Raw genomic sequence first — 27,844 nt, 5'->3', positions numbered from 1 at the left:
GCACTTCCACAGTGATTTTGCATATGATGTGAAATGGAGCAGTCATGATTGACAGATGCAAATAAACAGATTGTCTTGCTGCCAATCTGACAGGGATGGATGACCCAAAGACAAGATACAAAGAAAGATAATGGAAGCGAAGTATCAGCAAAAAGACACACATCCCATGTTTCACAAAAAAATTGGTCATTTCATATTCATAAGCTCTCTGACTATCTTCATGACCTTCAGAGTTGAGCACAAAAATGTAGCATGACAAAAATTAGTGGCAGCTTCTCTTGTGCTGGGATCACATTGAAATCCAATAGAAAATGTGGAAGGAGCACTCAATCTAACCTAACCCACCCATCCTCCAATCTGTCCTGATGTACTTCCTACACTGCTCCTGGCAAAATCTTCAGATTGCACCTCAGAATCCAGAAATCTGGCATGTAAGGAGTCAAAGAGGCAGCCCAGCAGCATGAAAACAGTGCCATTCAACCCAACCATGTCCACAACAACCAAAGGCCACCCTTCTGTATTAATCCTATCCTCCACCACTTGTCCCAATGTCTTCTATACCAAGGCTATTCAAGTGCTTGACTAGATACTTGCAAAGTGATGTCAGTGTCTCTACTTCAACACTCTCTCTGGCAATGTACTCACCACGATCTGGTTGACAAAGGTCCATTGCTATCCAAAGAAGATGTTTGTTTTCATAAGTTATCCCTGGTCTTATAATAACAAAATGGAATAGGCTGGATTCGGGGATGCCTAAAGGAAGAGAAGTCTCTGGCAGCATGTCAAAAGGCTAGATTCCTGCTATGTTTCTAGCAAAATTATCTGCATATGTGTAGAAGCCACCAAGTAGTTCTCCAGGTATTAGATGTGACAGCATGGAGAGAAGAGAAACTAAACAACAGGGATGGTTCTGTCTCACCTTTCCCACTGCTCACTAGGGTGAACAAGAGAGGCTTTAGTGTGGGAAAGAGGGACATCTATGATCCAGCTTGCACCTCAAATACAAATTCTCACACAAAGGCTTTCTGAAGCTCTTCAAGACCTCATCAAGGCTTTGAAGTCAGTGGCCAAGTTGGATGAAGAGAGTGCCATTTCTTCCATTTCTCTCATTTTGCCCAGGCTGTGCCAGCTTGGCACGTTCAATGGGCTTTATGTAAAGTTCATGGGAACATATGAAGTTGCCCCATCCTGAACAGCATCACATGTGGAAGTCACTGGCAACTTCCACACAGCTGAACAGCTCAAGGTAGGATTTCTGTTGCTCTGCTATTGCCCATCTTTGGTGGAATGTCTACAGTATCACAAAGGAATGAACTAATTATCTTCACAGCCTTTTTGTCTAAAATTTCCACCAAGTTCATCCAGCAAATGATGAGAGCAAAAGTCATTAAGTTATTAAAATAGAAACTGAAAATTCTGCAAAATCTCAGGCAGCATCTGTGGGAAGAGAAACAGAGTCAATACCTCCAGTTGACGACCCTCCTGTTTCTCTTTTCACAGATGCAGCCGGACTTGCTGAGCTCCAGAATTTTCTGATTTTTATTTTAGATTTCCAGCATTTGCTGATTATTGACTTCCACTGGTCTCACTGTTGGAAATAGTCAGTTGCGTAGGTGGTGGCTCATTATAGTTTCACTTGATTTGAAATTTAACACAGACTAGTCTGCATTGAGAGCCTAGAACCAATTTCCAACCTTCAGGGCCAAAGGAACAGTGTGAGAGAACCGGGGGAATGTTGCTGAGCCTGAGAATTTGAAGACTTTTCAATCATTATCTCACTGATGAATTAGACATCAGAAGTATTCTGAGCTTTTGGCTCCTGAATGGGACAAACATTGCAAAATGCTGGGCTGGTTTACTCACTTTTTGGAGAAATACATAAGGACATTCCAAAACACTTTGCTCTCAATCAATGCCCCTCTGTTGTATGGCCATTATTAAAAGGTAGGAATTGCAGAGCAGAAAGCTGTCACAAGCAGCAACGCTGATGATAGTTGTGGGCTAAGTCCTGGTCAGAGATCATTCCCATGTTTTCTTCAAAAGAGTAGAGTAGGGTCTTTTACTTCCACCTAACTGGGTGGAAAAGGCTTTCATTCAACACCTCCTGAGGACTGCTCTTCTGAGAGTACAGTACACCTTCCAAGTGCCGAAGGGTTAAACTCTGGTATAAAGGACATTTACCAGTTGCATCAGTAAGCAGGAGGAGTGCACGTGAGGGATGTGCGTGTTTTCATTTGTAAACACATGAAGCATTAGATTTTACTTCTTAACATTTTCTGTACATTTGTCAGAGATCCCTGAGGAAGTCTTTGATCTGACAGCCCAGAGTGAAGACTGAAGACTGCAGAGATCACTAAATACAAACACTTGTTTAAGGATTGCTGAAAGGTGTAAGAGGGTGAACAAAAAGCAAAGTGATGACAGAGACGAGACAGAAGTAAGAAATAACTCCTTGTGATTGTGGACAAATGCAAGGCGATACGAGAAAAACAAACAATCTGGAAACTTAGCATTTTCATGGAAGTGTGGGCATTGATGGCAGGAATCAAAGCCGGGAGTTTGGTTATCACTGCCCATAATTGTTAAAGATACTAAATTCTGAGCTGGATGTGCACAACTTTTCACCTCCCTCTGCAAAACATTCATTGCAATGGCAGCCAAGCAAATAGGTATGTCCAGGAAATTGTTTTTATAACGGCAAGATGGACAGCTTCTGGTTTATAGGTGGATGCCCATCTGAGGATACGACTGAATGCCTTAAAGAGCGCTTCAGAATTGTGCGAGTGAGATTTATTCCTGAAGATGCAGGATTTATAAAAAAAAGTGAGCTTAGCACTCAATGCTGCCTCTTACATCCTCAGAACATTGCAAAGTTCTTTGCAGCCCGTTAAATCATTGAATTAATGCTATTGTCTTGAAAATTGATGAATGACACATTTTTGACTCTTTAATGAAGAACTGATTAGGCAAGAAGATCTAAAAACAGAAGGTGAAATATCTCTCTATCGAATGTAGATAATCTCATTCTCTTTTCTCAGCAATAGCTGTGTATTTGGAAAGCATACTGCTCATTTCTGACAATTCAAGTACAGACCTCGACTCTCTATCTAGTACAAGAAACCTTGAAAATTCTACTCTGTCCATTAAAAAGGAAATTGTTAAATATAGCATGGTATTGATCTGCATGAGAGAAAAGACACCAACCTTGTAATCCAATATTAGTTAACCAACAAGGTAGTGAGCATGCTCAGTTTTGGTCCCAGCAAACTCCTGAAGAATGAAGGAGAAAATATAGCTTCAAAGTGATGCTCTTGTTTGTTATTACCCCTTTATGTTGCAACACATGGCACTGGCTTCAAAGTCATCCAATGTCCATGAAGGCACCGTCTATTGACTCTCACTGCTTTGGATCACGTTTGGTGGCATTACTGGTGTCTGAGAAACCAGGACACAGCATGATCTGGTTCTTTGAGGAGTGCAAAGGAAAACAGCAAAGCACTGTGGCCAACTCTGGGGCTGAGGAAGCTGCTTGGAGCACCATTTATTCCCTTACACCCATTGAGTCTCTTTGAACCGATGCTTCATTGAGATATAGAATCCAAATCCACTGAGACATTGCTAAGTGACTCTGGATTGTCTAATTTAATGTAGAGTGCACATTCAAATCTACTTGGTACTTAACCTTAATGAATATACTGCAGATCAAATGAACAGAACTGCCGGTGCCAGGCAGGATTTTCCTTACTTTGGCAATGATCATCACAGAAACAGCTCGTTCAACAGAATACAAAATACGAACTAACAATCTCACTGGACACGTGTGTAAAAATCCTGTGTCACATGTATAGGATCCTGGTAAATATAATATACTCCCTCCCTATTTTTCAGCTTATTTAGTTCTAATGTTGCTTTTTTTTCCGATCTTTCATCATATCTTAGTTTTAATATGTACTGTATCCTGTATCCTAGCTGATATTAAGCTTGAAAAAGTCTATTTATTAAAATGCAGATCAGTAGTAAAATGTAGTCTATGCAATATGAGTGTATTAATCAATATTGCTGCTGGAGTGCAGGCCAAGAATGCACAATTATTATAGAATGCAAACCTGACCCTGCATAAGCCTTTGTTGTTTTTTTTTGCCTATTTAATATGGCTGCCTCAGCTTTCCTTTGTACACTGACAGATGATCCAAGCCAGCTTGGGTTCTTCTATGTATTCTGCTTCTGAACAAAGTTTTCTTACATTGCACATCTTAGAAACCTATTCGTTTCTTGACAGTATACTGCCCCCTTGAGGTCAACTGTCTTTGCAGTAAGCTACCTGGAATCAAAATTCCCCTAGCTGAGCTTTCTTCTCAAAATGTGAGTTTTGTTCAAGTATATAATTAAGCTGTAGTTTTGGAATTTATATTTACATGTTTTTGGATAATCACCAATCTTTGGAATTCCATAAGTATGTTTGGAAATGGACTATAAGGAAAATTATGTATTGGCAAAAGAGGCATCTATAAACAGACTCAACAATTCACATAAACTAAGTCTGTCTAAATTTTAATAAGTAATGAAACATTCAAGACAGATGAAAATCTGATGGTTAAAATAATGATGAAAGGAATTTATCTTTAAAGGTAAAGCTGTCTTGGATAACAAACTGAATGAGAAGCTACATGTATAGTTGATGAATTCAAAATAGAATAGCTTTTAGCTAATTAAAAGAGATTAATTTGACAGAAAATATGTTTAGTCAAATGGATTTTAGTTAATTACAGTCCGAGGATGTCTAAAAATTAAACTACATTTACCATGTCAAAAAGACATGACTATATTAATGTGCATTTTTCCTTCAAAGCCACACCTTTTCTAACTTTGCTCTCTTCATATTTTTTACAGTTTCTATTACTAATTAAATATTCAGCCACTTTTGTTGTTATGTAAGCTGTTTTTTTTTGCAATGGGAATTCTTGAACAGAGAGATTGAGCCATTGTTCACGAGGCACAGTTCTATATTTCTGAAAGGGTTGCCCTCTTCCAGATAGATTTCTCATTAAAAGAGAGCTTTTAAAAAATGAAGTTTTCTTTCAAGTCCTCTACTGTTACAGTGCTGCGGCCATCAAAGCCCCCTCCTAGCCATTTTCATTTACCTTGTGACTCTGACCCTTTGTGATGCTGTGCAGTTTCAGGGTAAACTGATCCCAAAGGTCCCCAAGGATGTTATTCTCATTTATTCACACAGCTCTTTGACTGTAACAGTCCATGTTGGCAGCAGATCAGCTCTCCCTGATTCAAAGTGCACAATACAGTACCTTTTATTTTTTTCCCTTGGCCTTTTAATAAGGCCCATGTTGTCAAAGAATTTCAATGGATATCAATCGATTAGCATGTTGCACCTCATTCATAGCTGCCAGTAACTTTGGGACAACTACAGGGAAATAAAAGCGAGACAATACTGAAAGGAGTCATCTTTGCTGTCTTTGTGTTCTGACATTTCTCCCTGCTCTCTAGTAGACTGCTTCATTCACTGTAAGGAGTTAACACCCTGTTTAATTGCTGCCACACCTAAACCCCATAAAGGACCACATTGCTTATACTAGGAATTCGGGCCAACTTACTTTGAGGTTGCATGTAAGAAAATTCAAACAGCTGCTGACTGGGAGCACAGTTTCAGGTGTGTGATAGATAGGTTGAACTACCTTTGGTGCCATCTGTGTGTCTACAGGCAGTTTGTGCCTTTGACAGCTGTCCCACCTCTCTGAACATCAAATGCTTGAGCATAGTCTCTGGAGAACTATAAGACAAGGCTGTGGTGGTGACTCTCCCCTGAGAACACTATCAAGAGATGCTGTACCTGCCAAATGGTGTGTCATAAAGGGCTCCAGTTACTGGCTGGTAAATTATCTGATTAACAAAGTCCTTTCATTTTACATCAATAACTGAAGGTAAAAATAAATTGAATGGTCTTGAATTCAACACAACTTTGTTGAGGAAGGAGAAAAAATGTTTAACCTTTTCTTACTTACCACAATAATGATATTATTTTCTTGAAATGTAAACCAATTTACCTGAGTTTGACAATAAAATCTTCAAAGCTATTTTATATTTATTCTCATCACCTTTACTTTAAGTATCCTTTCTGACTTGATACGCTTGACTCTTAAAAAACTGCAAAACAATTTAAAATTCTTTCAGACTTTCTAGAAATGAATATTAAAATTTCTCATAGTAACAACAAAATTTGAAGATATTATATACTGTATAATAAAACAATCTTTGACTGTGTCATTCTTGATTGCTGCTTTTAATTTTTGTCTGTTGTCTTTGTTCCAACCTGTTGAGCACTGGGAAAATCAAAGTTCACCTAAACCATGGGGAAATGGAAGGAATTGTCCTTGCCCCTTGTACAGATTCAGCACAGACTATGTTACCTATTCCATCTTCCTTTGCCTCAACTTGAGTGCACAGCTTGTGTATCATGTTCAGCCCAGAATTTTGCTCCTGTTGTCACATCCTCACAGGATAAAAATACATGCACAAAATTAACCGTCGTTTATCTTTGTGTATTAACTGCTGTGATATTCGTTGGTGTTTTTCTTACACATGAAATCATTAGTCTCTCAGCTGAACTCCCATTCCCTACTCTTCATAAACTTCTGTTCCAGTATCCTACAGCCCATTTTCTGCATCAATTCTTTACTTGTCATTGTTGCCTTTATCGACTTGATTTCCTCACTTCACTCCGATGCATCAAGTTCTCACTGATACTTCTGTAACGTCTTTCAAAGGTACATATACACTGAACAAATTTTCAGTTCCTTCATTTCTGATCTCTTGAGATCCTCCTTTGTGAATCATTTGCCCTCATGTCTTTAGCCATCACTATCTTCTCTAACTTCTTCAGATCTTCCTTCAAAACCCGCTTTATGGTTACTTCATTTTCTGGCTAATATTTCTTTGCAACCAAGATTACTGAATATTAATTATGTGGCCAGTTATCACCATCTTGTGTCTGGTCTTTCCAAATGATATTGCTGTGAACATTGGGAAGTTGGCAGTTTACTGGTTATCCACATGGAGTACAATGGGGGGGGGGGTGGGGGAGACAGCACTTCAGATTTCCCAGCATATGCACAGGAAGGGCTGTCTGCCATTCCTGCAGCAACATCAGTGACAATCAAAAGTATTCAAAGTTTAAAGTTCAAAGTACATTTATTATCAAAGTTATGTACACATTATGCAATCTTGAGATTCATCTCCTTACAGGCAGCCACAAAACAAAGAAACCCAAAAGCACCCATAAAAAAGACTGTCAAACACCCAATGTGCAGAGGGAAAAACAAAGCAAATTGTGCAAACAGTAAAAGTAAGCACTAGCATTCAGAATGGAAGTAAGTCTACAGACATGAAGCCTGGAGCAGCCTAAGCAGGCCACAGCCACGGCCTCAGTTTAGTGCAGAGCTGAGTAAATGTCGTGGAGCCCACGGACATGAAGCCCGGAGCAGCCAGAGCAGGCCACAGCCTCCACCTCAGTTCAGCACGGAGCCAAGTAAAGATCGCGGAGCAGCAAGCAGAAATGGCCCAACCCTTGCCTCTAGTCCTGACACCCTACCTTTTCAGTCCATCTGGCCTGGCATTTAAATCATCCAAACATCGAGCCGTTCCTAGAAACTAGGCCCTGTCACATCAATATGCTCTGGGCCTGGGCCCCACTGCCATGTTTTGGCTGGTATTGACCTTTCGAAATTGGCTTGGTGCTTAGATTGATCAAAACTCGCTCTCAGTTTAGGTGGATCTGCCTCCACTCCAACTTTGCTCCATTCCACTCCAATGTGCCTCACATTGGTTATTTTGATTATTTTACAATTTGAGGCAACCTGAGGCTAAAAGAAGTGTAACTGAGGCTTGGTTGTTTTTTTCTTTATTTTCTTCCTTTCAATAGACAATAGACTTTCAATTTATTACTTGGCCACCGCTTTGACTATCTTTGCTCTATCATATTGATTATGCTTCTATGAAGTACATTGGATGACATAATTTGAGCAGAAAAGATTATTTTAAAGTTAGTCAAAGCTGTTCCACTCTCAACCCCAATATATGCCATCATTAACTTGTTCTATATACAATAAATCATTGCCCAGTATCATTAGTTGGCAAAACTTGTCAAATGCCAAAGGACTGACCTGCTATTCCAGCAGCATATTTCTGGTCATGTATCAACACTGGTGTTCAATTTTTATTTCTAGGTTTGGTGTACAGTTCCAAAAACTCTGTCCTTTAGATATATGAAAAAGAAATGATTTTTCAGTCAATGCCATGGGAGTTTATCTCAATCATCCAAGCAAGCCCTTGCTTATCAGCTGTGTGTAAGAAAGAATTGTTTTAATTTCATTGCACAGATGTTACGAATAAAACTTGATTTCAGATGACATTAAATGTTAAAAGAACACAAAACATGCTGTTAATAATAAATGTATTGAATATATGTAAATATATCCATATATTTTTGTGTTCTTTTAACATTTGATGTTAATGTCAATTGAAAATGGTAGCTCAGTCAAAGGCAGTTACTCCATTCACAATCATGTTTGCAACAAGACTCAAACAAGGTCCTTTAGGAAACCAAATGATCTGATTTTAACAAACTATCAGTTTTGAAGATAATGATAAATGTATTGTATACTTGCAAATTTGTCTTTAAAACTGGCAGTTTTGTTAATACTGTATTGCAGTGCAGGTGACAATATAAACCAATCACTAGTTACAAATTAAGACCATAAGAGCAGGATTAGGCCATTCAGCTAATCAAGTCTGCTCCACCATTCCATCACGGCTGATTTATTTTCCCTCTGAACCCCATTCTCCTGCCTTCTCCTGGTAATTTATGTTCCCCATACTAATCAAGAATCTATGAACCTCTGCTTTAAATATACCCAATAACTTGGCTTACACAGCCAACTGTGGCAATATATTACACAGGTTCACTACACTCTGGCTAAATAAATTCTCCTTTTTTCTGTTCTAAATGGATGTCCTTGTATTTTGAGTATGTGCCCCCAGTCCTTGACTCCCCCACAATTGGAAATATCCTCTCCTATCTAGCCATTTCAATATTCTGTATACTTCATAAAGATTCCCCCTCATTCCTCCAAACTGCAGTGAGTACAGGCTCAGAGCCACCAAATGCTCCTCATGCATTAACCAGTTCATTCCCAGGATCATTCTCGTGAACTGCCATAACAGATAAGAACAGATACAGTACAGCCTAATTTGATGATCTATTGGTAAGTTTATTGTAGGTAAAAGAATTCCTTTGTGTCCATGTTTTCTTTTCTCTTGAAATTCTGGCTTTAGTGGCTCGGCATCTGAAGCCTTTTGCATTAGTGATGCAGGTGCTGATCTTCTGGTTTGATGAGAGTTCATCTTCTCCAGCAGATGAGAACAGAGTTTCTGTTTTTTGTTTGGAAATATTTTGATGAGTTGTTTTTGATGTACTGACCAGAGGAGACTCTGGGGTAGCATACTATAGTAATATCATCATCATCTTATGACATAGGCGATCATGGTCTTTCATCTGTCATGACCATAATTGTTCTTGGCAATTTTTTCTACAGAAGCGGTTTTCCATTGCCTTCTTCTTGACAGGGTCTTTACAAGATGGATGACTCCAGTCATTATCAATATTCTTCAGAGATTGTCTGCCTGGCGTCAGTGATCACATAACCAGGACTTGCAACATGCACCAGCTGCTCATTTGACCATCCACCACCTACCCCAATGGCTTCGCATAACCCTGCTTGTGAGTTCACAGCCATGGAGCTAGTTTGGCATTGTAGCCTTGCCCAAGGGTGTTCTGCAGGCTAGCAGAGGGAAGGATTACCCTAGGTGTCCTTTGGTAGAGACATATCTCCACTTTCCCACCCAAACTATAGTAATAAGTCATTGTAAAACCCTGTAACCAATGAGTGGAATCAGTGAAGTGTAGAGTAAACAAATGCTAACAGAAAGATATAAACACAAGTGATTATGCAGATGCTGGAAACCTAGAGCAAATCACTCAAAATAATGGAGGAACTCAAAAGGTCAGGCTGCATCTATGGAAATGAATGAACAATTGACCTTTCATGCTGAAACTCTTCATCAGGACTTAAAAGGAAGGGGGAAGAAGCCAGAATAAGAAAGTGTAGGGAGGTGAAGGAGGGCAGGCTGGAAGGTGATAGGTGAAGCCAGGCTGATGGAGGAGGGCCATGAAGTAAGAGGCTGGGAGGTGATTGTTAGAAAAGGTAAAGAACTGGAGAAGAAGGAATCTGATAAGTGAGGAGAGTCGACCATGGGAGAAAGGGAAGGATGAGGGGCACTGGGGGAGGTGATAAGCAGGTGAAGAGAAGAGAAGAGGTAAGAGAGAAGCCAGAGAAGGGAACTGAAGAAGAGAGAAGAGGGAGTGGCAAAAGTTAGAGAAATTGATACTCATGCCATCAAGTTGGAGGCTAGCCCGACTGAATATGAAGTGTTGCTTCACCAACCTGAGAGTGCTCAGGAGAGGAGGCTATGGCTCAAGATGCCAGAATGGGAATGGGGATTGGAATGGAAATGCTTGGCCACTGGGAAATCCTGCTTTCTACCAATGTAGAGAAGGCCAGGTTAGGAGAACCGGATATAGTAGGCGACCCCCCCAACAGATTCCCAGGTGACATGTTGCCTTACCTGGAAGGACTATTTGAGGTCCTAAATAGAGGTGAAGGAGTGGTGGAATGGGCAGGTATAGCACTTCTTCCACATGCAGAAATAAGTGCCAGGAGCGAGATTATTAGGAAAGGGCAAATGGAGAAGTGAATCTCGGAAGGAGTAACCCCTATGGAAAATGGAGAGTAGGGGAGGGGAGGTAAAGACGTGTTTGGTGTTGGGCGGAAGGCCAGTCATCTGCATCTTATAGTGGGTCTCCAACGACTTGTCAGTACGTGCAGAATTATGTTGGATGATGCATAATACATCATATAAAGAGGGACAGCAAGTAGATGAAAGAGCTCAGTCACATCATTCTTGAAGGAGCAACAACTAGCAACTATATATCCAGCTCTGCTAAGGGCATTCAGAGATTTAAAAGTGAAACGGCCACACTTTTCCCATGGCAAACCATTGTCTGTGTGACCAAAGTTCAAAGTATATTTATCATCCAAGTATGTATACTATATGCAACCTTGAGATTCATTCAGCCACAAAACAAGAGCCCATTAAACATCCAATGTGCAAAATAAAAGAACAAATAGTACAAATAATAAAGAAATGTGAGTGCACAGCCACGGAGCTAGTTTAGCGTTGTAGCCGGTCCAGGAGCCTGATAGCTGCAGGCCACAGCCATGGAGGCAGTTCAGCAGGGAAGCGAGTGCTGATGGCTGTAGAGTCAGTTCAGATCTGAGATGAGTAAACCGCACGGAGCAGTGAGCTGAACACCAGTCAGCCTTGACGCCACCTTGATCTTTTTAATCTGGCTCAGCACTTCTATCGGCCAAACTTCGGTTCGTTTCTCGTGTGTCCACTTCGCTGAATCGTCCAGGATACCGCAAACATGCCAAGTCATGCAGAAGGTTCAAAAACACAACTCCCAAAGGGAAGTTACAGGCTACAGTTTGCGGTGATCGTAGTCCAAAGTGTAATTAATGGAATAGTTAGTAGTTTTGTTTACTGCCTGTAAGGTGTCACTGTGTCTTGCCAGTGTCATCTTTGACAGTGCCGGTAAGGAAGGTGAGATTTGGAGTCCCCATCCATTCCCTGAATCAATCATCTATTTGTACAACAGATAGCTCAGTGCCGACTGGCAATGTGTTTATTCTCCAAGCCATGCAATCTTAAACAGGGTTGAAGCAAGGTTCCTCTTTATATTCCACATCATGCCAACTACAAAGTAAACTTCTGTTCGATCCTTGTTATTTTATTTAAATTCTGGAATGCCCTAGCCAACATTGCGGAATACCATGATATGAAGATTTTTTTAAAATGACAGATGCTGAAAGCAGAAAAATAAACAGAAAATATTTTTAAAAACTCAACAGGTCGGATGGCAAGAGTGGAAAGAGAGTTAAACTGAGTTTTACCATCACTTTCTGCTTTACTTCCTTCATCTGAGACCTGCAGTGATTCAAGAAGCCCACTCACCATCATCTTCTTAAGAGCAATAAGAAAACAACAATGAATGGTGGTCTTGCTAACAAAGCCCATGTCCCATAAACTAAAAATCATCATCGTGGGCAAATTTCAGCCACAAAATAGTAACTTCTGTAAATATTTTTGTAACGTGTAAAATAGATGCAAGTTGTTTTTGTATGTGAATACTTGGAATCTGTTGCTAACTTAATTCCAACAGAAATGAATTAGACAGGATCCATTAATGAGAAAAGTAAGTGTGCATTACAGAACCTTATATTTCACTTCAAATGTTGGAAGAATCTGCTTACAATAGGCTTCAGACTTAGATGTGGGAATTTCCTAACCTAAATGATTCAACAATCATAGTTGTCAACAGCTGCTTTTAGTGAGGATGTTAGTGTTTTCACTCCCTTGTTTCCTAGATCCTGGCTGTTGGTGACTGGGTTAGAGGAGATTCTGCACAAGAGATTCTGCTGGAAATCCAGAGCAACACGCACAAATTTTCTGGGGGAACCTAGCAGATCAGGCAGCATCGATGGAAAGGAATAAACAGTTGATGTTTCAAGCCCAGACCCCTTAACATTAATTTTTAGTGAAGCCTAGAACTGGAGGGAGGTTCTAAGCTGACAGCTGCGAGGGGCTTTCCTGCACATTTTGTTTTAGTGTCTTGCAGGAACTGCCAATGAAAGAATTGGCATGTGGTGGTTTTGCAGTGACAGGACTAGTATTAATGTAAGACCTTTCAATGGCTCAGAATGTCTCACAGCACTTCCTAGCCACACTTTCAGTGCAGATACACAGAGGAATACCTATTAAAAATGATGCCAGCCATCTGCTTTCCACACAATGATTTGCAGCTTGTGTGGAAACACAACAATCAATTTGTTTGAGAGCCCTTACTCCAAAAATAACAGTTGTAAATCACGATTTCAGTCTGTAACAAGACCTGCAGCTGAATTTTATAGTAACCAATGTTAGAAGAGAAAGCTGGGAAACCTGTTCTCCAAATGTTGTTGGACCTAAAATTTATTTGGTGAGTGGAGAGCATGAAATGGACTCAACTCTCTTCCTCCCCCTCCTCTCAGTGCCTCCAGATGCGTACCACACCTTTACTCACTTCCCTCTAGATGCATATTCATATCACACATACACGAGGTTCCTGATGAACAACAACAATATGTTCTCTTTCATAATAACACACCATATCTGCATGTAAGCCTTCTGTAAATTGTAGACAACCAGATCCCTCTGTAACCCAGAGCTCTGTGATCTCTCACCATTTATATAGATGCTTCCTTTATTTCCAGCCAATATGGGAAATTTCACAATTGCTTACATTAAACCCCATTTGCCCTGCCTTCATCAACTCTCTTAACCCAACCATATCCATTTCTGTGTTCCCACCCCCTCAAGTCCTCCACACACTTAACACCAGCAAGTTTAGTAATGGCAACTTCAGTGCTTTCATCTGAGTACTGCTTCATGCCACTCAGTTCTTTTCCTTTCCCCCTTGACTCTTCCCTTCCACTTCTCCACTTTGTCTTTATCTCTCTTTCTTCAATGATTCTCGCACTGATGTTTCAATACCTGCCCTCTCTGTCACTCAACCACTTTTTCCTGCAGCCCGGACTCCCAGTTTCTCACTCTGCAGCATACCACTCTCTCCCTGTCACTACCCACTCTGATGAGTCCTCATTGGGCAACTCTGTCTCTCTCTCATTCATTTCATTCTCTCACTTATATCTTTGTCTCTGCCATCCCCTTCAATCAGTCTCACCTCGATTGCTCATTCACTCATTAAAGGTTTCTAGATTCACCACTCCAAAGATTCTAGCTTTATGTATTTTAGGCTTTCACCCTAATGCAACTCATATTTGAATCCAGTCGCAGATTAAGTTGTGACACTTTATTGCACTCCATTAATAATTATTTCTTGTGAACATAATGTGAGATTGTGCATTTCAGGTTTCAGATAAGAAAGAGAATCATAAATTTAATGCTAAAAAGCCAACATAAACTTTGGAATTCATTGTTAATGCAATCAGCTGGGTGTTAGGCCAGTATCCAGGGGAATTTTTTGGCTGCTTGTTAATTTTGGAATGGACAGGATTTTAATAGGGACCATTTCATCACTTCACAAACTGTTGTTTTTTCTGGCTTCTCTAGATTGGTGTCTGTGAGCTCCACTTTTCACTTTATCAGCCTTGATTTTTAACTTTTCTCTATTCATATCATCTGCTTTTCATGTAATGTTTTAAAGCAAGAATCCCAGTCAGACAGGGGCATGGCTGGATACCAGAGAGCAGAGTATTGGTAACCGACTGTAAAGACTATCACTAAGGAAGTCTATATTAATTTGTCTAGTCTCTACACAGTTAGGTTGTCCTTAAAGATAGAATATAAACTATATAATTAGGAAATTGTCTCTGAAGGCAAAACCTAGAGCAAAAAAAGAAGCCAGTAATACCAATTTTTCAGAGTATTTGTAACATATTTCACTTTCATATTATAGGACTATTTATTTTTGTTGTTTGTTATTTGATAATTAGTGACATGTATTACAGGAGACATCTGGATCTTTTTAACTAAAATCTTTCTTTAAAAAGTAGCAAATCAACTTTCAGTTGAAGCAAATAAAGATCTAAATCCTTGTCAGTGGAATTTTGGAAACAAGCCAAGAGAGTGACGAGGGCTCACAATATATTTTCATTTATTTGTTTAGAGGATGTGAACACCACTGGCATTTCTTCCTTGTCCTGGGTTGCCGCTGAACTGAAAAGACAGTTGGAGGCACCACATTTGTGGGCTTGGAGTCACATCCCTGCCTGATTATGTAAAGATACCAAATTTTACAACAATCCAGTAGATTTACAGTTAATTCTAATGAAGCTAGTTTTATTATAATACCAGATTTACTTAATTACTTAACTTGAAATTTTGATCAATTATTAAAAACAAAGGCAGCTGGTACAGTAACTTAACCCTTATACTATCATGTTCTAGAAAGAGCTGTAGTGGAACAAGAATCTCTGTGACTACCAAGTGCATCACAGGCACCTCCAAGCTAGACAAAAGGCTTACTATCAAGCTAAGCCTAACTGCATCACTTTTACTTTATGGACCTTCAAAGGCTTGAGAGATTAAACAACACTGTTTAACAACATTATTGCTGTAAGATAATGTAAGGATAAAAGTATATTCCGCTAATAGTTGCCCTTGGTTGATCAAAATGAAGGATCTAAATGTTGATCAAAATTAAGGCAGAACTGTATTTAAATACTCAAACTCTTTTTCAGATGTGGTTCAAAAGGGGTATTTATATTATACATCTAAGTATATAATTGGGCTGGCACATTATTATGGAAGGGGTAGTGAGGGACTGCCACTTTTCCAGCAGTGTGTAACTTATAACTAAGCATTAAAGTCATGCCTCCCTGATGTCCAATATTTATCCATCAAACACCGCTTTAAAAAAACAAAAAAATTATCTGCCCATTATCACAGTCTCGTTTGTAGGATCTTGCAGAGCTTAAATAGGCTACTGTGTTTCTTACATTACAACGGTGACTACAAATCAAAAGTACTTAATTAGCTGTAAAGCCTTTTGGGAAATCATGAGGTTGTGAAAGGTAGTATATAATGCAAGCCCTATAATGCAAGTCTTCAAATATATACTAACAACACGGTTTCCCATTATTTCCCTCTGGACTGTGCAGTATGTTTTGCTTGCCCACTCTGAGCCTGCAATAAGGAGAGCTCTGTGAATGTTGGAGATTTTAAAATGCAGATATAGCTATGCTTATTTCTTTTTGACTTTCTAGTACCTTTTCAGTATTTTTTTGCTTTAATCATATACGATATTACATTATTTTTCAGTTTTGCTTTGAACATGTTGAGAATATTTGTGTTTGAAGCTATAAGAACAATTTGCAAAAGAATCAGAGAGTCAATTGTATGTAGGACAGTTAAAAATCAGGAAGAGCTCAGTAGATAGCAGCATATAATGGAGCCCTTAAAATTAACTACATAAACAGGGGTCTAGAAGTAACAAAGTCTCTTCTTGATTCTACAAGGAGAGTAAGACAACAGTGCTGCTCCAAAGAGCGCTATATGAGGTCACTCTTACCCTTGGCCGTTAGACTCTATAATGAGTCAATCTATAGCCGGGGAAGTGGTGACCTCCTGTTAGACAGTTTGTGGTAACTTATTTATTTATTCTTTCTACTTCTCTTCTAATATTTGAATATCTGTGCACTTGTAATGCTACTGTGACACTGTAATTTCCTTTGGGATCAATAAATTATCTATCTATCTAAGATTCATCTTAAATAGCTTTTCTTGTTAAACGTTGAGAAACTTCTATAGATGCCCAGTGGAAAGTATTCTGATTGGTTGCATAACATTCTGTTATGGAAATACCACTGCGTAAAAATGGACCAGTCAATTGCAGAAAAGCTATTCCGACCATTGAGGACATTCACAAGGAACACTGTCACAAGAACACAGAATCCATTTACAAGGACACGGGCGGAACTGTTCAGCAGTCCTGCTGAGTTCCTCTAGCATTTTGTGTGTGTTGCTTAGTTGCCTGCCAGTCTTTTTTTGTGTGTAGTTTTCCATTGATTCTATTGTACTTCTTTGCTCTACTGTGAATGCCTGCAAGAAAATGAATCTCAGAATAATATTTGGCGACATATATGTACTTTGATAATAAATTTACTTTGAACTTGTCTGGCCCCTCCGGAGAGAATCTCGGTCAGAAGATTGGAGGGTTAAACTGCCATTCATGCAAACATGATGAAAGTGGACGGCAGAAATTCACTTCAGGTTTTTAGGTTTTCTATCTGGAAGGATCGCAGTAGCTGTTGATATAACGGGATCTCTCTCATCTTATGGCTTGTGGGAATACATGCATCTCACCCCAACACTAGTATCTGTTCAACACACATAGCACACACAAAATGTTGGAGGAATTCAGCAGGCCAGGCAGCATCTATGGAAAAGAGTACAGTCAACATTTTGGGCCAAAACCCTTCGGCGGGTAGAATGTTTGCTCTAAAGTTGAAGTGGTGGTCAGACTGTTAATCAGCTTTTGTAACTTTCCATCACATGCTGCACCAGCATTGAAGTTGATAGAGGCCTTAGGTCACAAACCAAGCACAGGAAGCTGACACTGAGACAGCATTTCTAGGATGTCCATGGATAATAATGCTCACTCTTGCTCTTGTAGCATTTCTGTCATGAGGGATCCTTATTCAGATAATTAAGGCCATTGGAACCATCAAATCGCTGATAGTAGTTATAGAAAACCATAAGAAATAGGGGAAGAATTGGGCCATTTGGCCCATCTAATCTGCTCTGCTATTCCATCATGGCTGATTTATTAACCCCCTCCACCTCATTCTCCAGCCTTCTCTCCGTAACCTTTGACACTCTGGCGAATCAAGAAACTATCAACCTCTGCTTTATATATACTTAATGCATTGGCCTCCACAGCCACCCATGGCAATAAATTCCACAGATTCACCATCCTCTAGCTAAAGAAATTCCTCCTCTTCTCTGTTCTAAATGTCATCCTTCTATTCAAAGGCTGTGCCCTCTGGTCCTAGATTCACCCACTATAGAAGACGTCCTCTCCTCATCCACTCTATCTAGGCTTTTCAATATTCAATAGGCTTCAGCGAGATCCCCGTCATTCTTCTAAACTCCAGTGAGAACAGGCCCAGAGCCATCAAATGCTCCTTATATGTTTCATTCCTTGGAATCATTCTTGTAACCACTTCTGGACCACTCCACTGCCAGCAAATCTTTTCATAGATAAGGGGACCAAAACTGCTCACCATTCTCCAATTGTGGTCCAACCAATGCCTTATAAAACATCAGCATTACATCCTTGCTCTTATATTCTGGTCCTCTCAAACGAATGCTAACATTGCATTTGCTTTCCTTACCCCCTGACTCAACCTGCAAGTTAACCTTTAGGGAATCCTGCACAAGGACTCTCAAGTGCCTTTGCACCTGATTTTTTATTTTCTCCCCATCTGGAAAATAGTCAATGCCTTTATTACTTCTACCATAGTGTATGACCATACACTCCCCACATTATATTCCACCTGCTTTGTCCATTCTCACAATCGGTCTAAGGCCTTCTGCAGTCTCCCTGCTTCCTCAACATTACCTGCCCTTCCACCTGTATTCATATTGCCTGCAAACCTGGCCACAAAGCCATCAACTCTATCATGCAAATAATAGACATATAATGTGAAAAGAAGTGGTCTCAATACTGACCCTGTAGAACACCACTAGTCGCAGCCAGTCAACCAGAAATGACCCCGTTTATTCCCACACTTTACCTCCTGAAAATCAGCTAATTTTCGATCCATACTGGTATCCTTCCTGCAATAATATTGGCTCTTATCATGTTAAGCAGCCTCATGTGTGGGACCTTGTCAAAGGCCTTCTGAAAATCCAATTGAACAACATTTTTTTGTCTATCATGACTATTTTTTCTCAAAGAAATCTAACAGATTTGGCAGGCAAGATTTCCCCTTGAGGAAACTATGTAGATGTTAGCCCATTTTATCATGTTTCTCTAAGTACCCCAGAACCTCGGCCTTATTATTGGACTACAACATCATGCCAACCACTGAAGTCAGGCTAACTGGACTATCATTTCCTTCTTTCTGCCTCCTTCCCTTCTTAAAGAGTGGAGTGACATTTGGAAATTTCCATTCGTCTGGAACCATTCCAGAATCTAGTAATTCTTGAAGGATCATTACTAATGCCTCCACAATCTCTTCAGCTACCTGTTTCAGAATCCTGGGGTATAGTTTATCTAGTCCAGGTGACAAAGCTACCTTCAGCCCTTTCAACTTCTCAAGCACCTTCTCCTCAGTAATAATAATTACATTCACTTCTGCCCTCTGACACTATCGAATTTATGGTGTACAGTTCATGTTTTCCACAGTGAAGATTGATGCAAAATAATCACTCAGTTCATCTGCCATGTCTTTGTTTCTTATTGCTACCATTCCAGCGGTCCAATATCCACTCTAACATCTCTTTCACTTTTTATATTTCTGAAAAATATTTTGGTATCGTCTTTTATATAACTGGATCACTTATCTTCATGTTTCATCTCCTTATGACTTTTTTAGTAGTCTTCTTTTGGTTTTTAAAAGCTTCCCAATCCTCTAATTTTCCATTAATTTTTGTAATATGTCCTCTGTTTTGCTTTTATGATATCTTTGACTTCCCTTGCCAGTCATGGTCTCCTCTTCCTCCCTTTATAATACTTATTCATCTTTTGGATGCATCTATCCTGCCCTATCCAAATTGCCTCTGGAAACTCCAGCCATTGCTGTTCTGTTTTCATCCCTGCTAGTGTCTCCTTCCTTTGGTCATCTCTTCTCTCATGCCTCTGCAATTCCCTCTACTCAACTGTAATAACAGAATTGCCTTTCTCCTATTGGGCTCAACTATAAGCTGCTCTGTAGTTGCATCTCACAGGCATTCTACAAATTCTTTCCTGGGATCCAGCACCAACCCGATTTTCTCAATCCACCATGTCTATCCTAACATTACCCTTTTTGCATGCCTTTTCTAGCTCCCATTGAAATTCATATCCCGTATCCTGGCTTGTGTTTGGAGGGTCTTTTTACCTTTGCAATTTTTAAAACTGTTTCCATAAGGATTCTGCATTTTCTGATCCTGTCACCTCTTTCTAAGGAGTTAATTTAATTTCTGACCAGTAGAGCCACCCCACGCCTCTTCTTACCTGCCTGTTCTTTCAATACAATGTGCATCCTTGACTGTTAAGTGCACAACTATTTTTCCAGCCATGATGCAGAGGCGCCCTGCCAATCTCTAACTGCTCTACAAGATCACCGATCTTTTTATGTATAATGTGCTCATTTAAATCTAACACTTCCAATCAAGTATTCATTACCCTTTTTGATTTTGCCCCCATGTTACTCTTCAACTCTTCCCACAGACTGCAATTTTGCCCTTTCACCTGCCTGTTACACATGGCACCTACTTGTATACCAACTACCCCCTCCTCAGCCTCATCACTCCAGTTCCTATCATCCTGCCAAATTAGTTTAAATCCTTCCCTACAGTTCGAACAAAACTGCCTGCAGTATGTTTGTCCATCTTGGGTTCCGGTGTAATCTGCTTCCCCAGAACAGACCCCCATGATCCAGAAATCTGAAACATTGCTCTTTGCATCTGATCTTTAGCCACTATTTAAATTGTACAAATTAATGATTGTACAAATTTTCCTGCCCTGACAAGTACATGACACTGGGAGTAATCCAGAGATCTCCTGTCTGCACATCTAACTATTCAGTCTCTATCACTTTACCTGACTTTACCCTTCCCTGCTGAAACTCAGGCTGGCAACAGTGACAATGGCCTGGCTGTTGCCCCTGAGCCCTAATAGGTCGTCTTCCTCCAGCAATATTCAAAAGGGTATACTTGTTGCTGAGGGGAATGGCCTCAAGGGAACACTGCACACCACTTACTTCTCCTGGTGGTTAACTGCCTACCATCTGAGATCTGAAATCTGGATGTGAACAAGTCAGTAGAAGTCTCATCTGTGAGGTTTTCATCCTTCCAGATGGTCCTAAATTCATCCAGCTCCAGCTCCGGTTCTTTCAACTTGTCAGTCAGGATCTGAAGTTGAGTGCACTTCCTGCAGATGTAGACATCAGGGAGACCATTAGGTACCCTACAATTCCACATCTTACAGGAGGAGCATTCCCTCCTGAGACACCCTGAGCCAATAAGCTGGTCCTGGACTAATTTCCACTTGGCATTATTTACTTTTTATTATTTAATTATTTATGGTTTTATATTGCTATATTTCTACACTATTCTTGGTTTGTGCGACTGTAACGAAACCCAATTTCCCTCAGGATCAATAAATTATGTCTGTCTGTCTGTCATTGCCTTGACTACTACCCTCCCTACACTTGTTATACAGTACCTCTAAGTTCTCAAACTTATATACTTTTATCTCTAACTTCTTAAGCTTAAGTTCTACAATCTCTAAGAGACTCAAAAGACCTAGTACTTTTAGCCAATGCCTGTTCTCACTGGAGCCTGTTGAGCAAAAGCCTGACCACTCTAACACTGGCCCAGTCCAACAATGGCTACTCCACTTATACTACCCTTCTTTTTATTGGCTCAAATAAGATTCACTTCTAATGAGACTTGTTGCTTTCAAATGGCTCCTGCCCTGAAAGATGTCACTCTTTCACTTGCTACTTCAAACAATGACTCATGCCCAATGAGACATGGAGACCAAATAGTTGATAGAACTTCAGAACTTCCTTCTGACATCAGCATCCTGTTCCTTTATTTGATTGAACGGTCAATAATATTTATTATCAGAAATTTCCTTTCACTCATATACTCTTTGGATATACTGTAAACTGATTTTGAAGTCCTTATAATCTGTAGAAAGAATTATTGCCTTTGTACACATCTTTTTAGTTTTGCAAATATACCCTTCTGATGGGTTGATGGGATGATTCCTCTGCTTTGATTTTCCAGATAGTATTTTGCTTTGTTGGAGCATCATCAACATGTGGACAGTGGCGGCATCACTTTCTCGATTGTGTTGATAACTGCCAGTCTGTGAAGGTAAGCTTCTCTGAGAACACAGCTCTGCACAATAGTCTTACTCAAGTTTATAAAATCACATTCCCTCAAGCTTGGCCAAGTTCAATTCCATAAACATTAGAGAAAAGAAAGAGATTAGAAACACCCAAAAAAAAAAACTTGGCAGCAACCACACTAATTATCCCTGTAGCCTGGTTTAGTTTAATGAAAAAAATCTGGATTATAACATTATTCTTCTCTGGAACCTGCTTGAAAATTTAACTCTGCTTCCATGTGTGAAACTGGATGAATGCATTGAAAACACGTGTGTGGTGCATTGGTCATGGAATGGCACAGATTCATTGATCCCACTTTCATTGACGGGAATACATGTGGCAGGTTCATTGTCCACTCCATTCCCAGGTTTCAGCAAGTTTCCGACACATTAACAAAATCTATGATTTCAAATCAAGTCTTCCATACACAACTTGATTCGAAGAACATAGTTCAGGTTGTTCTGAAAATCCAAGCCTGACAATTCTAAGAAGGCATTTCATTCCAGACTTTGCTCCTAGTTACTCTGAGATTTTCCTCCAGGCATTCAGGAATTCCCTTCCAGGTAATGCTTAGATTTTACTCCAGATCATACTGAGGCTCCCTTCCAGATAATTCCAAGTCTCCTGCCCACTCCAGATTAAGAATCCAGTCCAAATAATTATTGAAGTTCACTCCAGAATATTCCAGGAATCCATCCCAGGTAGTCCAAGTAACCTTGAACTATTTATGAAAGAATCATGCTGTTTAAATCACAATGTGCAAATATAGCATGCAATGCTTCCCACATCAGTATAAAATTCCTTTGTTCCTCAAATTCAGGCACTAATCTCCGATTTTATTTTAATTGATTAATTGAACAACAGGGCAAGCTCATGAGCCATATGGCTCACTCCTGCTTCTATTTCTTAGGCTCTTCTGCAAAATGTTTGCTTGGAAATGCCTCAGAGTATGTCTAGGCCAAGCTTTTGTCATGGCCATTCAAATTTAGAATGATACTTTTGTGATGTTTCCAAGGCAACGGGTTCGTGTATGAAGAGATCAATGATCTAGATCCAAAGTAAACTTCCTTATAATTTAACAGGTTGAAAGAAAAAGAACTCTCACTTCTATTAGACATTTTAAGTTTCTCTATGTTTTAAATAAACCTTCACAGCCAATATCTTTTTAAAGTGCAGTCTTTAATCATTTTTCTTGTGTATAAATGTGGGAAACCGTATGCACACACATGTTCAAGTGCTCATGGATAGTGAATATGGATGAGGGATTATTAAACTAGCAAAAAGGTGTACTTCCATTGCCTGTTACATTATAGGCCCCAAGAAAGGTAGTAAGCGTGAGTTGAGCATTTCATCTTCCTTTAAGAACTGATATTTTATTTATAATATTAAAACATGACATATGGGCCAGGTGCAGGTCAGTGGAACCAGGCAGAAAAATGTTTCGGCACAGCCAAGAAGGGCCAAAAGGCCTGTTTCTGTGCAGTCATGTTCTATGTTCTATGACAATTTGGGGTGGCCCTGTAGCGTAGTGGTTAGCACAACACTTTATAGTACCAGTAACTCAGGTTCAGTTCCTGCTGCTACTGTGAGGAGTTTTCACCTTCTCTCCATGACTGTGTGGGTTTCCTCCGAGTGCTCTGGTTTCCTCCCACAGTCCAAAGGTGTACTGGTTGGTAGGTTAATTTGTCATTGTAAATTGTCCCATGATTAAGCTCGGATTAAGTTGGAGGATCACTGGGCAGTGCTGCTCAAAGGGACGGAAGGGCCTATTTTGTGCTGTATTTCAATAAATAAAGAAAATCAAACAATTAATATATTGCTTTAAAGATAGCAATTCTTTAAATTAATTATACACCACTTTTTGTTGAGAAAATGGCTAGGATGTGAAATTCTAACAAAATACAGATACTAGTAATGAATTACATATTCCTTCATAATATTTGTTTTTAAAAATAGGAAAAATAATGTGAAACTGGTCACTGTAAATACTGTTGATAGTAACCCAATATTTGGAGGTACAGCATGGTAACAGGCCCTTCTGGCATAATGAGCCTGCACCACCCAATTACACCCACGTGACCAATTAACCTACTAATCTGTACGTCTTTGGAGTGTGGGAGGAAACTGGAGGAAACCCACACAGTCACGGGGAGAATGTAAAAACTCCTTAGGGGCAATGGTGGGAACTGAACCTGAGTCACTGGCCAGTAAAGTGTAACGCTAACTGCTACACTACCATGCTACCTGCTGAAATTTAATTTTCAAGTGATGAATTTCTAATTTAATTATTTCTTTTTAATTATTTCTTCTCTAATTATAAGTGTGTTAATTCACTATTGCATGTCATCTAGCTCAGAGCTTATTATTTGCTTAAATTCCATTTGAAATGAGTGAGAGGAGGGAAAAGGGTGATTATCTGCACATATGTGTTTTGTCTGGTATGCTGCGTGAGCTGGTGAAAACAATCTCTAGTGGACCTGTTGAGACCTGATAGGCAATGGATAACTTTATGCTTGGAACAAAACAGAAATGCTGCCAAGAGGACAAGAAGCTGGAAAGACTTTCAAAAAGTACAGCATCAATGGGACTCTTTCATTAATCTGAGCATGGTACATTCAGGTGAGAAGATAATTTTTATACACTGTGAAGAAAAAGCTTTGTGCTTGAGCAAATGGAATTCTATAGCACTGAAGACAAAATGTTAAATGGCCCTTTCCATCTTTACAAATCATTATTGCTTCTAATGATGCAAAGCTATTGTACCTCTGTGTGGATTGGGTGCATCAGACCATTTTAAGTGTCTGACTTATTAAATTGGCTTTGTTCTACCTGTCAGAACCTCTTTCTGCATTGTGATGTATTTTTTTAAATGTTTCCCAGAAAACAGCAGTTATACAAAGAGTTGGATGTTAACTCCCAAGTTTAGTTTTAAGGCTTGTGATAAATATCCACAACAAGAACGAAATCAACTTCAAATCTGCCCTTTCAGTTTTGATGGGGGAGAACAATATTGGAGGATAATCTGCCCAAAGAAATTGTGTTGTCAGTGTAAGTATTATAATGGCACTGCCTGCCGTTTTTTTAAGCTACTGAATATTTATTTTCATCAGTCTTCCCAACACTCCCAAGCCATGCAGCTAAAACACGCAAAATAGAAGGCAAAGTGTGGTTGTAGATGGTTTGTATTCTGCATGGAGGTCGATGACTAGTGGTGTTCTGGGACTCCTCCTCTTTGTAATTTTTATAAATGACCTGGATGAGGAAGTAGAAGGGGGGGTTAGTAAGTTTTCTGATGACACAAAGGTTGGGGGTGCTGAGGATAGTCTGGAAGGTTGTCAGAGGTTACAGTGGGACGTCGATAGGATGCAGAACTAGGCTAAGAAGTGGTAAATGAAGTTCAACCCAGATAAGTGTGAAGTGGTTCATTTTGGTGGGTCCAATTTGAAGACAGAATTATATATAAATGGTAAAACTTTTGGCAGTATGGAGGATCTGAGAGATCTTGGTGGTCTGTGTCGATAGGACACTCAAAGCTGCTGTGCAGGTTGACAGTGTGTTTAAGAAGGTGTGTGATGTGTTGGTATTCATCAACCATGGGTCTGAGTTCAAGAGCCATGAGGTAATGTTATGGCTATATAAGACCTTGGTCAGAGCCCACTTGGAGTACTGAGTTCAGTTCTGGTCACCTCACTACTGGAAGATGTGGATACTGTAGAGAGAGTGCAGAGGAGATGCCTAGATTGGAGGGCGTACCTTATGAGAATAGGTTGAGTGTACTTGGCCTTTTCTCCTTGGAGCAATGGTGGATAAGAGGTGACCTGATAGAGGTGTATAAGATGATGAGGGGCATTGATCATGGGGATAGCCAGAGGCTTTTTCCCAGGGCTAAAATGGCTAACACAAGAGGACATAGTTTTAAGGTGCTTGGAAATAGGTGCTGAGGGGATGTCAAGGGTAAGTTTTTCACACAGAGAGTGGTGGGTGTGTGGGATGTTCTGCTGGTGGTGGTAGTGGAAGCAGATACAATGGAGTCTTTTAAGAGCCTTGTAGATAGGTCTATTGAGCTTAGAAAAATAGAGGGCTGTGCACTAGGGAAATTGTAGGCAGTCTCTAGAGTAGGTTACATGGTCGGCACAATATTGTGGGCCGAAGAGCCTGTAATGTGCTGCAAATTTCTATGTTCTATGTTCAAAATTGAGTCCCTGAGATAACAATCAGAATCACATTTATTATAACTGAGAAATGTCTTGAAATTTGTTGTTTTGAGGCAGCAAAACATAAAAAAAACTGTGTTTCCATAAAAAACATAAAATAAATAAATGAACATTGCAATAGAGGAATAGTGAGGTAGTGTCCATGGACTGTTCATAAATTTGATGGTGGAGGGAAGAAAAGATGTTTCTGAATGGTTTAGTGTGAATTTCAAACTCTTGTACCTCCTTCTTGATGATAGTAATGAGAAGAGGGCATGTCTCTGAAGGTGAGGATCCTTCATGATGGATGCCATTTTCAAGATGTTCTTCATAGCGAAGAGGCTTTTGCCTTTGATGGGGCAGGCTGAGTCCTCAACCCTCTGCAGTCTGCTTCAAACCTGTGCATTGGAGCTTCCATACTATTTGGTGACAGAGACGGTCAGAAGGCTCTCCATGGTACATCTATAGAAATCTTCTAGTGTCATACCACATCTCCTCAAATTCTGAATGAAGTCTAGCTACTGGCATGTCTTCTTCATGATTACATAAATACGTTGGGACCAGATGTTGATGCTCAGAAACTTGAAGCTGGTTCCCCTTTCCAGCACTGACCCCTCAATGATAACCTGACTTCCCCTTCCTTGGTCTCGCTGATTTTATTGTTGTGTGACAATACAACAATATTGTGCAAGGTTATTGTTGCAACACCACTCAACCCACTGATCTATCTCACTCTTGTAGGCCTCCTTGTCACCATCTGAGATTCATTACAGCATTTCTTCTGAGCTAGGAAAAGCTGGAGAATCAAAGCATGAAAAACTGTGGATGACGAGCAGGTCAATGGAATTAATATAGACGGCACGATTGGTGAAAAGTGCTTCCCTGTTAACACTCCATTATGATTTGTCTTTTGCTCCACCATTATCAATACCAATTACAACTACCCAAGCCCTCAATCAGCTTCTGCATTTCCTTCAATTTCACCACAGCCACCAATGTTTATTATCCCTTACTTCACGCCATCAGACAGCAGAGTTCTTTCTCCTCCCCTAATCAACATCGCCTCCAGAACATCACCAGATTCCAATCATTCTTTACTCCCTATCATGAGCCCATAGCTACCTGGTCACTGATTGTCATTGGATATTGACCATTTCTTGCTCAAAATCATCAGTCCATCTTATCCCTTCAGATGTCAACCCTCAGTCCATAGACTCATAGATCACTACAGCACAGAAACAGACCCTTTGGCCCATCTTGTCCATGCTGACTTGTTATTCTGCCTAGTCTCATTAACCCGTATCTATACTATAGCCCTCCATACCGTTCCTATCCATGCACTTATTCAAACTTCTCATAAGTGTTGCAGTCAAACCCACATCCATCACTTTGCTAACAGGTCAATCCATGCTCACACAACGCTTGGAGTGAAGATGTTCCACCTCAGGTTCCCCTTAAATATTTCACCTTTCACCCTAAAACCATGGCATTTAGTTGTAGTCTCAGCCAACCTCAGCAGAAAAAGCCTACTTGCATTTACCCTATCTATACCCCTCATAATTTCATATATCTATCAAATCTCCCTTAATTCTCTAATGTTCCAGGGAAAAATACTCTGTTCTCCTCCAATCTTATTAATTGATATTTTTCCTGTTGGCACTCATTGACTATCACCTCATATCCCTTGAGATCCAAACCTATTCCTATGATCTGTCCTGAAGATAGAAATCTACTCTCAGGAATCAGCTTAATATCAAAATTGTTCTTGGATAGCTATGCACAGCACTTAAGGGAAACATTGATGCAAAGCTAATTAGGAAATTTGTTCTCCTTTGTTTCCAAACTCAAAGAATT

The 27,844-nt window shown here is 39.9% G+C and overlaps 1 long non-coding RNA gene across 1 annotated transcript in view; it reads left to right on the top strand.

Annotated features, from left to right (window-relative positions):
• Positions 1 to 24,322: 24,322 nt before the first annotated feature.
• Positions 24,323 to 27,844, top strand: part of LOC140732801 (uncharacterized) — an 81,236-nt gene continuing 77,714 nt past the window's right edge. The window contains exon 1 of the long non-coding RNA XR_012100142.1: positions 24,323 to 24,416. This is a non-coding gene — a long non-coding RNA (uncharacterized lncRNA). The remainder of the gene's footprint in view (positions 24,417 to 27,844) is intronic.

The sequence above is a fragment of the Hemitrygon akajei genome, chromosome 9 (genome assembly GCF_048418815.1).
Source record: "Hemitrygon akajei chromosome 9, sHemAka1.3, whole genome shotgun sequence".
Taxonomy (NCBI): domain Eukaryota; kingdom Metazoa; phylum Chordata; class Chondrichthyes; order Myliobatiformes; family Dasyatidae; genus Hemitrygon; species Hemitrygon akajei.
Note: the sequence above shows the minus strand (reverse complement) of the source record. Positions and strands in the feature narration are given on the sequence as shown.